Source organism: Parasteatoda tepidariorum, chromosome 6 (assembly GCF_043381705.1).
Source record: "Parasteatoda tepidariorum isolate YZ-2023 chromosome 6, CAS_Ptep_4.0, whole genome shotgun sequence".
In the NCBI taxonomy this organism is placed as follows: domain Eukaryota; kingdom Metazoa; phylum Arthropoda; class Arachnida; order Araneae; family Theridiidae; genus Parasteatoda; species Parasteatoda tepidariorum.
Genome location: NC_092209.1, coordinates 28641195 through 28656466, shown reverse-complemented (window position 1 = coordinate 28656466; position 15272 = coordinate 28641195). Strand labels below are relative to the sequence as shown.

At 29.6% G+C, this 15272-nt stretch overlaps 1 protein-coding gene across 4 annotated transcripts in view; it reads right to left on the bottom strand.

Moving 5' to 3' along the window:
• The window catches only part of LOC107439615 (tumor protein p53-inducible protein 11), a 209086-nt gene that overhangs the window by 46738 nt on the left and 147076 nt on the right, over positions 1–15272 (bottom strand). The gene's annotated exons all lie outside the window — the stretch shown is intronic.

The following is a 15272-nucleotide window of genomic DNA, read 5'->3' as shown; positions in this document are numbered from 1 at the left end:
ATATATATATATATGCTGGCTTTCACCTGCGTGAAAGGGTTAAAAGGGAAGAAACAGAAAAAATTCATTTTCTCTCTGAAACCTATATTTTAGTTTGCTCATGCAATTAGCGTCAAAAAGTCAACTTGTTTTAGGATTGAAGTAAGCAAAACTAATGCGTGTTTCTAATTTGTACTTAAATTATTTATAAAAATCTATTGATGCATAAATCATTTGAAAACACTTTAAAATTCTAACTCGCGAAATGTGTTAATTATTTAATTCATAAATATACTAAGAAAAAAAAGATCATTCAAATAAATTAAGACGTTATGGCTTAAACTTATTAAAGCATTTACAAAATTCAGCATAAGTCAAGACGGTTCAGTGAAAGAGAGAGAGAGAGAGAGAGAAATTGCTTTTCTGCTGAAAGTCTGCTTTAAGTAATAGTTGTTTATAGTGAAGCTCTTAGGCGATGAAAATCTGACGCCAGCGATGCATTGAGAAAATGTGCAAACATTTCCAAATATATGAGAATTTCTCTTTTTAACTCCCATTTCTCAAACATTCTTAGAACCATTTTGTTGCCACCGCTCTTTTAGATTCTAATTGCAAATAACCTAATGTAAAAGACTTTTTTTAAAACTGAAATATCAGCAAAAATATTAAATCCAAAAAGTTTTATTTAGAAAAATTATAGTATGGATATGTATAGAGTAATAAGAAAAAAATATTTAACGCAAAAAAGTTATTTCTGTTTAAAATTCTAATAAGATTTTGATTATTTAATTCAATTACTTGTTTTTATTGATTTTCATGAAATTTAATCTTTAAAATTTTTTTTATCAACACACTTGGAAAGAAGACACAAAAAGTGCAATTTTTCACTGTCTTCATCAGTATATTTCTTCAAGTACTATTTTTCATCAGCAACAAATTTTTCTTCTACATATAGAGATCAACATCTACAGGATAATTATTCTACTAATTTATTCTTACCTTCCACCAATTTCTAAACTTTCCTTTAAAATTGGTTTCGAATGTAATTTCTAAACCAGCAGATGGATACATATTATAGAGGGCTAATCTGTCAATCTCATGACTGGCAGAACGGGGGTTCGAATCCCATCGCTGACACCTCAATATTCCTTCCATTCCCTTCAGCACATTAAAAGTGTCCTGCACTTCCAAAATTGTGACCCTTAGCTATTAAAAAAAACTGTTAAGAATTAAAAAAAATTTCTTTACCGTCGTAAGCGTATAAGCAGACCATACTACGGATTGGAAACAGTTGGCGAAAATTTCTATTGGCGTTGAAGAAGCATTCTCGCCAATCGCCAAACACCCGTGCGTTTATGTTCTTGTTTTGTTTTCGGTATCGCGTATTTATCATTCACCAAGTTAGATATGGATGCGACATTTCATAGTTTCAATGAAGCAGATTTACTGAAAAATTCTCGGATGTCATTACCAAAAATGATGGGAAAATAATGAAAACCGGCTCTTCTATTAAGTCATATAGTATATTAAGTCAAAAACTGTGAAATAAATTAAGTAATTAAAAACATAATTAAAAAATAACATAATTATCCGCTATTTTTTAATTACTTAATTCATTTAACAGTACTTACAAATCTATATATGGTACGTGCGATTGTTACAGAATAACCTGTACGCAATATGTGTAAATAAAATATATTTTCAAAATTGTGCATTATCTATTAATTGCATTTATTATTCTAATATTGAAAGAGTATCAAGGGATCTATGACCTTCATAATAAATTAAGTATTTACGAACTTTTATATATATTAAGAATTTATATTATATATTTTAGGAACAGAATCAATTTTTCACGACGTTTAAGATCTCTTCTCCTTGCAAAAAAAAATAATTCAATAAATATTTTTTTAACAATAAATGCTTCTAGTAATGAAACAAACTCCTTAAAACTTAATTTTTTATATAGTTTCACTCAAACTTGTTCTAAGATTCAGGTTAGCTCGACGTTTTCAGTTTGAACTGATAAAATAAAAAACACAGTCAAAGCTCACATAATAACTCACAATTGTTTTCCTAATTTACTTTTAATCAATTCTCATTAAATCAGATAAAATTGGATATCATTTTTATGAAATCAGATATTTTGATACATTCAGATTTAGTTTAAGATGAATAATTATCACTTAAAGTTTAAAACTAGTGACATAGATCATTAAAGAAAAATCCCTTCATTTGTACATTTTTTCCCTCTTGAAAAAAATTGCACATATATTTCTTTTGGCACTAGCGAATTTCCGATTACTTTAAAATTTTAAAAATATCTATTGTTTCATTTGCAAGAAATTATTACTTTAAAGCATGATAACATTTTTGAATACTCTAATTTTTTTCTAGGTAATAATATGTCTTTGTTAATTTCTAAAAAAAAATCTTCCTAAAAAAGTTTAAATTATTCTTTTATCAATATTGATTTAATAGAGAAATCACTAAAATAAAACAGGTTTTTTTTCTTACAATAAAAGCTAAATAGAATTAATTCTTCAAAATAGCGTTCCAATAAAACATGGCATCAAAATGTTACGCTATTTTTTGTAATTGGTTCATTAATAAAATACTTTTTTTTCTTCGCAAATACAATTCCTGTAAAAAAAATTAAATCTGTTATATCAAAAAACAAGATCGTTTTATAAAATATAAATTATTGCGTTTAATAAAATATAAATACATTGTATTTGCAAAGTGATCCTAACAATAAAAAGATTTTTTTCTTTTTTTATTCTCTACAAAAAGGAATTAATGATTTATTTTTACAACAATTTATTCATCACACACTTACAAATTAGTTCCCAGATGAACAACACGAGCTTACGCATTAACGCAAGTTGCATGAAAAATGTTTTCTTTTATTTAGGTAAAAATAATATANTATATATATATATATAATATATTCTCCAAAAAACTTAAATTCCAATTAATTTCTGAAAGAGATAGGACGAATAATTTATTTTGAAAAAATGAAATTTAAACGAAGACCACCTGCAGAAGCATTTATTAATTTATTTACTTATTTTATTCATAATGGCTGGACGAGGAGAAAAAGAATATCGAATTGCGGTTTAGGTTAATGTAATTTCGCTCTCCCACCACATTTAAGCGTTATCTTCGCCGATTCCAACAGCAATCGCCAAGTTTATAATCCGTGGTATGGTCTGCTTACACGCTTACCGCAAACTTTGCGGTTAATTGGATGGATAGATTGCTGCCGATTGTTTTGCCGTAATTTTAGAGTGAAAATTCTAACAGTGCTGAAATGCAGCGTGCAAAGCTATCTCGTTTGCAAAAACAGTTTTTAGATGTTGGCGATTCCAGCAAGTTAAAAAATAGAGCCTTCTAAAATGAAATTTCAAACCTTGCTCCACTCAGCTCGACAAATGTAGTTACAATTTCAATTTGAAAATACAAGGTGACAGAGGTTCGATTCCCAGCGGTGGCTGGTTGATATAAATTCTGTTTTCGGCTCTCACAGTCGCATAGTGCAGATTTAAAATATGCTCAGTGGTAGACGGATCATAAGTTAGAACCAGCTTGACTTCGACTAACCGTGGGTGGTTTCCGTGGGTTTCTTCTCCATGTAACGCAAATGCGGTATAGTTCCATCAAAAAGTCCTCCTCGAAGGATAATTTGTTCCAATGCTTGACTCAGGAGTTCCCTTGTCTTCTGGGTTGGATTCTAAATTACAAGGCTGTGGAGTTGAACATTGTTAGTCATAAACTCAGAATTGGATCGCCTGTTCAACGTCGGTTATAAAATAATACTTGAAAATACAAAAAAAGTCTATATTGAAAAAAAATTTGATAGGCAGTTATTAATTTTAATATTCATTCTTTGTAAACAGCTTATGCGTTCGTCAGGTGAAGCAAAAACAGAAAACTAATATTATCTTTCTTCTCCAGTTCTCTCCATTATATCTCCACAGAAAATCCCTGTCTCCCAGTGAAAGGTCACCATGTCGTCTTAAGAAACTGTCCTTACTTTCTTAATAATTAATGGCTTCTACTCCCCACAATGATGCAATCCGCAAATATTGACCAACAATTATTTTCCTAGTAACCGTATGACGTCAAAGCCGGGATCCTTTGATGGATTATTTCATGAATGAATGGGTTTATGAATTCTATGTACTCAACAAGTAGGGGTTTTTATTTGGCTATATTTGCTGCGTTAAAATTGAAAAAAGTATGAAAAAAAATTAATCATGAAGAACAAAAAGCATTAATAAATTATTCATCATTTGAACTAAGAGGAAAAACAAATTCAAGTCTTCATATACTGTTCGATTAAAATTATTTAATTATTTCAAAATTATTATTTAAGATTGACAATAAATTCTAGGGAATAATTACTGACACTATTGCTGAATAATTTCTCTCTGACGAAAAAAAAGATTAACGAGATTTTATAGCAACGAAAATAAAAAAAATATTTTAAAAACTAGTTTATAAATGAAGTTGTTATGGTGACCGAGCAAAGTGATTAGGTTTGAAATTTATTAGGGGGGCTACTAGGGGGGTTATTTATTAGGGGGGCTACTATTCTACTAGGTGGTTAAGCTCCCTGTTCACTGCCGCTCACCAACCGCGATGATTGCTTCATAATTGTTTCTTGATAATGTTGTTGTTGTTTCTAATGCCACTTGCAACAGTAGCAAGCCTGCTTGGTGAAACCGAGCAAATTTAAAGCAGGGGGTGCGTTTCTTGTTTTTCTGTGGCGTCATCTATGGCCAAGAATTCGTCTTCAGTCACACACACGTCATACCTGTTTATAGGGCGGACCCATTCATACATCCATTCATTCATCCACAGATCATAATTTTTGACTTGGATCAGGGAACGATCGATCTCCAATCCAGTACCCCCAGAGGTATTGATTTGTTATGGGAACATGGAGGACTTTACGACTCGACAGATTCAACATGCATCAGTCACCATTTACTACACGGGGAATCTTCGGGCGGCGGGGTTCGAACCCACGAACTCTCGGACATGGGCCCAGTGCGCTACCGACCATGCTATCCCGGCCCAAATTTCTTGATAATAAAATTATCCAATGATACAAAACTTAAACTTTAACCCCCCCATGGGGTGGAATGTAGGGTAATTAAAATTTTTTAATATGATTCCCCATTTTTTATTGTATTTTCGGATTCTCCAGAAAAAAAAGTAATCCCTATTTGAGTTGTAGGTTTATGCATTTTGCTCAATAGATGCGGATGTAACCAAGGAAATTAAAATTGAGAACTAACTTTTTAAAATGTTTAAGAAATATCCATTACATTGAAATAAATGAAACTAGAAATGTTTTGTTATTTTTCCGAAAAACAAATAAAGGAAAAAATTATTTCAACGTATCTATTTTTTATCTTCTTAATCTGATGGGGTCTGAGATTCGCCATATTTAATAGCTAGTACCCAATTTTTATTATTATTATGTATGACAGCTTTTGTGCTTGTCTGTTTTAGCGCTATTTGTAAAGCAAAATGCATAAAGGAACAACTCTAGTAAGGCTATTTTTTTTACCCTAGGAAACCCGAATCCGCTATAAAAAATAAAGGTTCATATTTAAGATTCTGAAGCTTCCCCCTTCCACCCCACCTCCAGTGAATGGAGTGAAAGATCGAATTTGTATTATCATAGGATAACTTTTTAAAAAAAAACATTGAATGTGTCTAGTTTCACTTTTCGATCCGGTGTATATTTCTCAAGATATTTGACCGTTTCCAAACTTTTTTTACGCTGTGTATTTATCTATGGTCGATGACCTATAATATAAATCGGAATCAAACGTTGTTTTTACATGTTGACTACTGCACGGTCTCCTCTATAACTGATAAGTAGAGCCCGGATTTTGATGACCTAAAAAATCTCAACTAATGCCCTTAAAAAGTGTAAAGAATTCCCTTAAAAATACTGTAAAAATGCGAAAATAGCGCTAAAAATGCCTTATGACTTAAATAGAGTAAAAATATTGAACTAAAACAATGTTTTACTCTTTAAAATTATTATGAGGAATTTCAAAAAATATAAAGCAATGCAGTACTTGTTCTACGTTCATTAAAGTTTGAAAAATATGTTTTATATCCTAAAATAAAAAAAAGGAAAGCTGTAACAAAGAATTACTTCTAAAGATTTTATATCAATCAATAATGGAAAAACATAATGGCATGCAGGTGGTATTGAAAGTTACAATATGAAATGTAAAATTAGAAGACAAATCTTGCATTTCATGTAATAAAAATACCCCAAAAAATAATAAAAATTGGAAAAAATTAACAAAAAACTTAAAAAAATGCTTTAAAATGCAAAATACGCCCCAAAATTTAAGAAAAAATGCCCTATTAATCTAAAAAATGCTCCAAAGGACAAGAAATGTCCAAAAGTGCAAAAAAATGCAAATGTCATCAAAATCCGGGCCTTACTGATAAGTATCAAATCAAACATTTTTTGGGATTTTTTAATTAAATAATTTTTAATCTTGATTCAGAAAAGCTGCTCATCGTCAAAAATCACAAAATAAATTGCAAAGCAACTGTGGAAGGTGCAAAACGACAATAGTTCAAAACTAAAAGACTGTGTTGCATATAAGCTACAATCACACAATAGATAGACAACAGATGTTCTATTTATAACAACTCTAAATTATAATTTGAAGTGACTAAGAAATGCAAGTTGTTTAATATCTTCGTGGAACCTAACTCTCTCCCCTTCTAATTAGAAATTCAGCAACCAAAACAAGCAAAAGGCACAAATTTTATGACAAAGCTATTAGAATTAGTATTCTAATGTTTCCGTTCAAGTCTTTAGAAAAGGAGATGCGTCTTTATTAACTATGCAAATGAATACAGGGGCTTGCTTACCACTAATCCACGTGGAGTTAGTAATTGTGACTCAAGCGGTTTAGACAGCAAATAAGCCCTAAAAATATTCTAAACTGAAACTCCCACTTAAGAATTGTAGTTCTCGATAGGAAATTGTAACCAACCGTTAGTTAAGCCTAATTGGAATTCATTTTAGAATTTAGTTGTTAAACCGAAGAGTATTTATATTTTATTTCAAAATCAAATGAATATTTCATCTATGAAAAAGAAGAAAGAGAACAAGTACTTATTAACGGCTAAATAAGTTAACGCTAAACGTTTTAAATAAGCGTCTTCCCTCCAAATTCCCTATGAAAACTTAAAATATTTAAGAATAGTATATGGAATCCAATTAAGTAATTAAATTTTATCTCAAAATCAAATGTATCTCTTATCAATAAAAAAAAGATGAAAGGGAACAGGTATTTATTAACCATACAAAAAAATACAAACGAGATAAAAGAAAATATGGTTACAAATTATTAGTGTGGGACTTGTTGCTACACCTTAGAAATGATTAAAAATAAACCTCGCAAAATTTTAAATTTGAACTCTACAGTAGCATTGGTTAAACAGTTATTTTTAGCCAAATGTTATGGAAATTCAGTTAGAATATTAAATAGGCATCCCAAAAGGTAAATATTGGTAATTTTGACGAAAATGTCGAATTTTTTATAGTCTATGTTTGAAATTTTGTTCATCAGTTTTGAATGATTGAGAATGAGTGTTGTGATTTCTAATTATATTATTCATCTAAAATAAACTGTTTTAGTATTTTTTTGGCAATTTCATACTTTGAATGTGCTTTCAGAAGAATGGTGAATTGGAGAGAATTTCCTTACGCGAACACACATTTAAAAATAAGTATATTATAAGACTCTTTTAAACTTTGTATGTAGATTATAAATGTTAGCTATGTTTGAGCCAAAAGCTGTCTTAGAGTGAATTTAATATTTTTTATTATGATTTAAGTAAGAATGTTTAAAACTTTTCTTTAAAAAATCAATATTGAGCAATATATTAAGCTCTATTTCTTTTTATAGTTGAAGATTTTTAAAGACGTTAGTTCAAAAGACAAGTAATGATATAATGGATCAAGAAAAAAAAATATTTTAGTGCTTATGAATTTTAATTTTTTGTATTTATGAATTTTAATGGTCTGTAACAGTGGAATCGTTGTGTAATTTGTCTGTAACAGTACAATTAGAGTTTAGTTGATAGGAAGCAAAGCGTTCCAACTTATCATATTTTAAAAGGATATAATTTTAACTGGATTCTCAACTGCAATATCGAAATACATTATCTGAATTGCAACAACAGAATGAGGCCATATAATATTTTAACGAATGATTAACTATTTCCCATGATTTGCACTTGAACTGCTACATATTACAATAATTTTAACCCTCAACGCACTGAGGTAAGACCGGCGGGAAAACAGCAATTATTTTACTTTAGTATATGCTCATACATAATATATGTTCATATAAAATATATATATGAATTTTATATCTTTATAAATATTGTATTTTTCGTTAAAATGCTCCTCGGGGTATTATGAATTATCAATAACATTGATATCTCAAACAGACAGGCATTTGAATACACTGTGCGTTATTTTTTTTTATTTTATTTTTTTTTTAAATTTTATTTCCAATGAGCTGCATAATCGGTCTTGCCGATGAGCAGACCTAGTGAGTTCTCCAGAGGTGGTATCCACTCTTTCAGGACCACCACAATGGGTGAGATACCGTTGGTCATGTTAATTTGGACGTCTAGCTTCTGCCACACTAGATGGCAGCACCGAGACTCTATTTGGATGCTAAAGTGCACTAGGAATTTTAATTTTGCCGGAAATGCCAAGAGCCACTGTGCGTTATTGAGTAATCAATTTACAAACAGAAACAAAGCACCATGTTCTCTTAAAAAACTCATTATCACTTTTTAATATTTATATAGAGATCATTTGGGGTTGCTAAATTTCGGAAAACCGTAATACAGAAGAAATATAATTGTGTAATTATGAAATTCAAAAATCAATAATAGACTGTGCTTTAATAATCTTACATTCACAGAAAATTTTGAATAATAAAACATAATCGTAATTAACAATGACAACCTTTAATAAATTTTTCTGGATTTACAAACATTATCACGAATAAAAAATATGATAAATAATTACTTTTACTAGTAATTAATAATGTTTTGATTTTAAATTAAGTTATGTTTAGTGCACTAGATTTAAAAAGAAAATTGCATTTTCTATTATGAGCTAGAATCCGGATACCTGAAGAAAAAAAATTCATTACATAATTATCATCATTGTATTATTTAAGCTATCTCTTGAACTTGATCAAATAATTTACATTTAAATTACATCATAATGACTAAAACAATTAAAGTGCGATTTCAGTAATAACTTATAAATTATTGATGAATCTATATCCCTGGGGAAATCAGAAACGAAGAAACCAACTTAGGTATTCGAATTTAAGAGTCAATTTAAATTAAATCTTGAAGACAATAACTAGTTTCTTGGTAACAAATGTATGTTTTAATATATAAATCTAGGGAACAAATTTTTTGCTGCATTTATGCAAATACTTGATGTTCCCTAATTCGGGTGAGGGGATTTCAAATGTGAAATTAGTTTTGCTCCTAAAGCTACAATTTATTTAAAAAAGACATTTTTAGCCAATTTTTTGTTGAAATAAATTAGTTTAAAAACGTTATATATTGTATAGGGTCACGTAAAAAGTTGCATCAAACTTCTAGGGGTTCATAATAGGTTGCAAACCAGTTCATAATAGGAAAGTGACCGTAGTGGCGTAGAACGACATTGCAGTACGGCCATGGGTTTCGATGCAGTTTTATGCCTGATGATTTACCCCCAAATGAACTCCCCTAGGAGTTTGCCGCAACATTGACACGACACCCTTCCAGTTACAACGTTTTTGAATTTTTACATTTTGACAATAAATATCATTTGAAAAAAAAATGGAGGTAGGAAAGAGAAATCGACAACAGATCAAAATCAGCGTTACGAGAAAATGTTATTTCTTCATCTAAATCATCTTAATTTATTATTCAAAGTTAAACGATTTCTCACACTTTTTTATTCACAACCTGTCTCTTAATATATTTTTAGTTCAAGTATGCATGAATTAACATTTTAACATTTTCTCCCTTACGAACTGTGAGAACCACATTATTACTCCCCCGACTTATTTTATGAACCAATTTAACTACTAACGTTTCCCTTTTTTTGCGTGTGACCTGAAGTCATCGGGATTATTTTGCAAGATTTTCCCTAATTTTATTCAGAAGCACTTCAATTTTGTGCCACTTATATTAGTGCTTTCTTGCTAATAATGGTTAAATAAATATTGATGCCCTCTTCCCCTGCCTAAGACCTGTTTTTATCCTACCTCTCGGCAACTTCCTTATGCATATATAACACAAAAAGCTTAATCAAATCTTTTTCTGTTATTTCTTTATCTAAATTATCTTAATTAATTATAATTTATAATTAATAATTTATAATTAATTAATTATTATTTATAATTAATTATTTATAATTAATTAATTATAATTTGTAATTAATTAATTATAATTTATAATTAATTAATTATAATTTATAATTAATTAATTATAATTTATAATTAATTAATTATAATTTATAATTAATTAATAATTTATAATTAATTATAAATTCAATATTCAAAATTTATTATTCAAAACGAAATGCGCTTTCATAATAGTATTTGACATCCGGTATTTTAGTTCAAATGTTAGATTAACGAATGTAATATTTATCATAATAAGTTTTTCCTGTAAAAAAAACATGAAATCTCGAGAGAAACTTCTCACAAATTATTCTAGTCTATCATAATTGTTGAATTATCCCTTGTTAGACAAGTGAACATATTTACTTGTGAACTTTCCCGTTTAAAATCCTCTACGTAAAAACGATGCACGTTGTTTTTCTGAGTGATTTGTTGCGGTTCTCTCACCCATATGATGTAATAAAATAAATAGCATATGTCAGTTGTCTTGCCTGAACCTCTGTAACTTTTGCAGTGTTGCACAATTTGCGCAACTTAGCGTGTTCCCTGGGTGTTAATGAAGCGAAATAACAGCGCAGCTTCGTTACTATTAGCATAAGTCAGATTAAGAAAGCGAAATTCGAGAGAAGCTTCGCCAAGTGTGGTAACTGATTCCGCAATTATTCTCTTTTGCAACCCTAATCGGGACAATTTTGAAACCGCTTGTCGTAACTTTCTTTAGATATATGGACTGTAGTCGCAAGAGATTATAAAACGATTTCAAAAGACTTTATATCCTTTTGCAGTATCGTTTTCGCGAAAAATGCTCTCATTTTCCCCACTTCGCAAATTCTATTCTTTAAATAAAAAATAAAGCATATTGAAATAATTTAGAGTTAGAAAACACTCGACAGCGATAATTTTTCGAGCATCGCAACATAAATTAAATTATAACATAGTATGCTACATAAAAATTCGAATTCTTAATTTTAACATTAAGAGAAGACATAAAACAAAAATAACCTTAAGGAAAATTAATCTTGTGATTTCTTTGAAATCTCCGAAATAACCCTTTAAAGTTTCCGCATTATTAGCTGTTTCAAATTATATTTAAACATACCGTCTGTGGAGTAGCGACCCTTGTTCTAAGAATACTTAATTGCAACAGAAAACTGATACTTTGGAAGGAGGTATTAAATATACTAAAGGTATTAAGGAAGGAAGCCTGAAACTTAATTTGAGTTTCTCCTTCACTGAAATTAATAATTATTTCTCCATCGAGATTAGTTGTATTATTAAAACTTTCATCTTAGTGAATTATTAATTCTCTCAGATTTGGGAATAACCATCTAGGGAATAATGGAGTAAAATTTTAAGTGGTCTGGATATTTATTGTATTATCTAAAATTTTAAAAATGCTTGTTTGATAGGTGTTCCGAGAATTCATGATTTTTTTCGAAATATTTTTATTATTATAGTCTGCATGCATATTAAGATCCAATTTCATTATTAATTATGCAGTTATTTTAGAATATTATGTTTCATTTCATATATTCATAGATCACTTTAGTACATTCATAGATTCAATTTTCATTGTCAATTTTAATACATGTTTATATATTTTTAACAAAATAATATAGCTCTTTCTTTATACTGTTTTAAACGTGTAAATTACTTATCTCCCAACATTCAAACCTTTACTTCAAATGAGGAAATATCTTCGTAAAATTCTCGCATCTGATGTTTCTAGTTCAAAAATACATACACTTAATTGCTTCTTTCTGTATGATTTTAACGCAACAAAACATTTAAATATAATAATTTCTAATAATATTTAAATAGCAACAATTTGTATTAATAGTATTTTAAATATGTATTAATTTGATAGCAATCTTTTTTCCCGTCAGTTTATTTCCTTAAGCCATTAAAATAATAAATAGATAACAGTTTGTTCTCTTTTTTCAAGTTATTATCTTCATTAATGATGATTATTTGATATTAGTCTATTCTATGCTTCAAATTGTTACCCCGAATTACTAAGGAGATAAATTGATATTAATTTTTATTTTCTTCAAAATAACTATCTATACTATTCCAAATTATTCAGATAATTATTTAAAGATACTAATTTTGTACTATCTTTAACATCAAATTAATATCCCGATAATTTACGATAATTAATTGATAGTTCTGTTTTCATATCTCCTCAAATTACTACACCCAGCCATTAAGACAGTAATTAAGTATCACATTTATATAGAAAATGTCATTGTTTATCCCTTCTATGAATCTTTAAATGATAATTTTTATTTTATATTAAAAAGCCTTCGAAAATGACCCTTAAAAAAAATTTTCGAAATAAAAGCCACCTTTTAAAATATTATTGCCTTTATAAGTAGCGTTTTTTTTCCTGGTGTGAAACTATCATTTCGGTTTCTGACAAACATTTGACGTAAGGAATTGTCATTAAAATCCGGAAATATCGTTGTTTGCTAAGAAAAAGATGGCTCATTTAATATATCAGATGGAAGCAGCATCCTGGAGAAGAAAAAAAAAAGATCAATAAATATCTGTTCTTGACATCTAAGAGATATCATATTTATGTTCTTGACATCTTTCAGACGAAACTTTTTCTCCGGTGTTACTTTTATTGCTCATGAAAAAGGACAAAAAAGTAAGGAGAAATATAATGCTTTAGGAATGAGTTTTTTTTTTCTTTTCCCAATAAAACATTCAAATTTTTCTTCCTATGCCTAATCAGAAAAATAAAATTATTTTTTATCTGTAATAATAGAAAAAAATTGTTGTTTATTTGTCATGATTCTCTATTATGAATTCCAGAAACGTTCAAAAATTTAAACAGCAATTGCAAGAGGCAATTTTAGTTCTCAATCCTAAAAATCATCTAAATATTTTAAATAGTTTCTTCTTATTTCTGATTGTTAACCTTAAGTGACTTATACACACGCGCGAAATAAAAAATGCACTACCCTGAATAACTTTTGATCCAATGACGGGATCTTCACGATCTTGGACTCAATCTTAATGGTTCAAAAGGGTGACCTCCAATATACTTAAGTAACGAAATCAGACACGAAAACGTACTTTCTCTGAATAAACATACCTTTTATCGGCGGATTCCCAAAATATAGGGAGTAGAAGAAATCTGGGAATATGGTCTCAATATTTAGGTCAGGAGAGCTGTCCTACGTTTGGACCCCTTGATGCTAATTTTGCTTTTTGCTTAATTCACCATAACTTGAGAAATTTTTAAAGCAAAAAAAATCTGCACATAATTATAAAATTCGTTTAGCCCCAAAAATTCATGCAAAATATAGTTTTTATTGAGTATTTATAAATTTTTATTATTTTACTTAATAAAAGTCGAAAAATTTTTACATAGTAAGGCAGGGGTCCCCAACCCTATGCCCGCGGGCACCATGGCGCCCATCGATTGGTCTAAGTCTGCCCGCTGCTTGTTCCCAACGATAAAATATTTCATTTTTCCATTTTAACCGCTATACAATTTTTTTGCTTTTTCAATATTGATGATAAACACAGACATACCTGCCAACTCTCCCAGATTTTGCGGGAGATTTTATTTTCATATTTAAAGTGGTAGTAAATATATACTATTTTTTCTTTTATAAATTTAATTTTTAAATGATTTTGATCACCACTATTCTTACAAAAATTAAGCTTATATATTAATATGCGTTACCATCATGGTTTTCAACTTAATTTTTTTTCAAATACAACGTATTTGTTTGCTTAAAATTGAAGTTTTAATTCCATTTTAATACCACTGGGAAAAATGATAATGGAAGGGATTAAAAGTTGGCAGGTCTGCACAGAAGAAGAAGCCCATCCAGGTTGGTGAGTTGCTAAAAGAAGCATTTTTTACTGATGCTGATTACTTATTTGAGGGATTTTCCAACAAAAATGAGATCATGTCAGCAAAAGAAGATTTACAGTTATCAGGTAATACTGTTACTAGAAGAATAGGAGCCATTTCAAACGATATGCAGACTCATTTGAAGAGTGATATGAAAATATGTGAATGGTTCTCACTACAATATGACGAGTCTACAGACACATCACAGTTAGCAGTTATACATGGTGAAAATGGTATTTATTGATTTTACAGTAAAAGAAGAGCTACTAAAAATATTGCCCATGAAAGGACAGACAACGGGTGAGAATATTTGTAAAACATTTAGAGCATATGCAAGTTTGATAAATATGCCTCTCCAGAAATTGTCCCCGATAACCACTGATGGGGCACCAGTGATGGTGGGAAACGTGAATGATTTTATTGCTCCCTATATAAAAGATGCGTCATTTCTAGATTTTATGTCTTATCATTGCATTATCCTCCAGGAAGTTTTGTGCTGTAAAGTACTACCATTTGGACACGTAATGAAAATTATTACAGTCAACTTAATTCGAGCAGCTCTTTTGCAACATCGACTTTTCAAGGCCCTTTTAAAAAATCCTGATGATTCGGACAGCATTTAACATATTGAAGTACTCTGGCTCAGTAAAGGCAAAGTACTTGATTGATTTATACATTAAATTGAAGAGATAAAAAATTATCTTGCAGCCAAAAATTACATATTTTTACAAATAAGAGATCCTCTTTGGCTAGCAGATTTGTCTTTCGTAACAGACATAATGGAAAAACTAAATAATTTAAACTTGGAGATGAAGGGAAAGGACAAACATATAGCAAGAATGATAGGGGCTATAAACTCGTTCAGAGCTACGCTAGTTTTGGGGATATCACATTTGAAAATGAAGTCTCTTGTGCATTTTCCAAACATGAAAAAA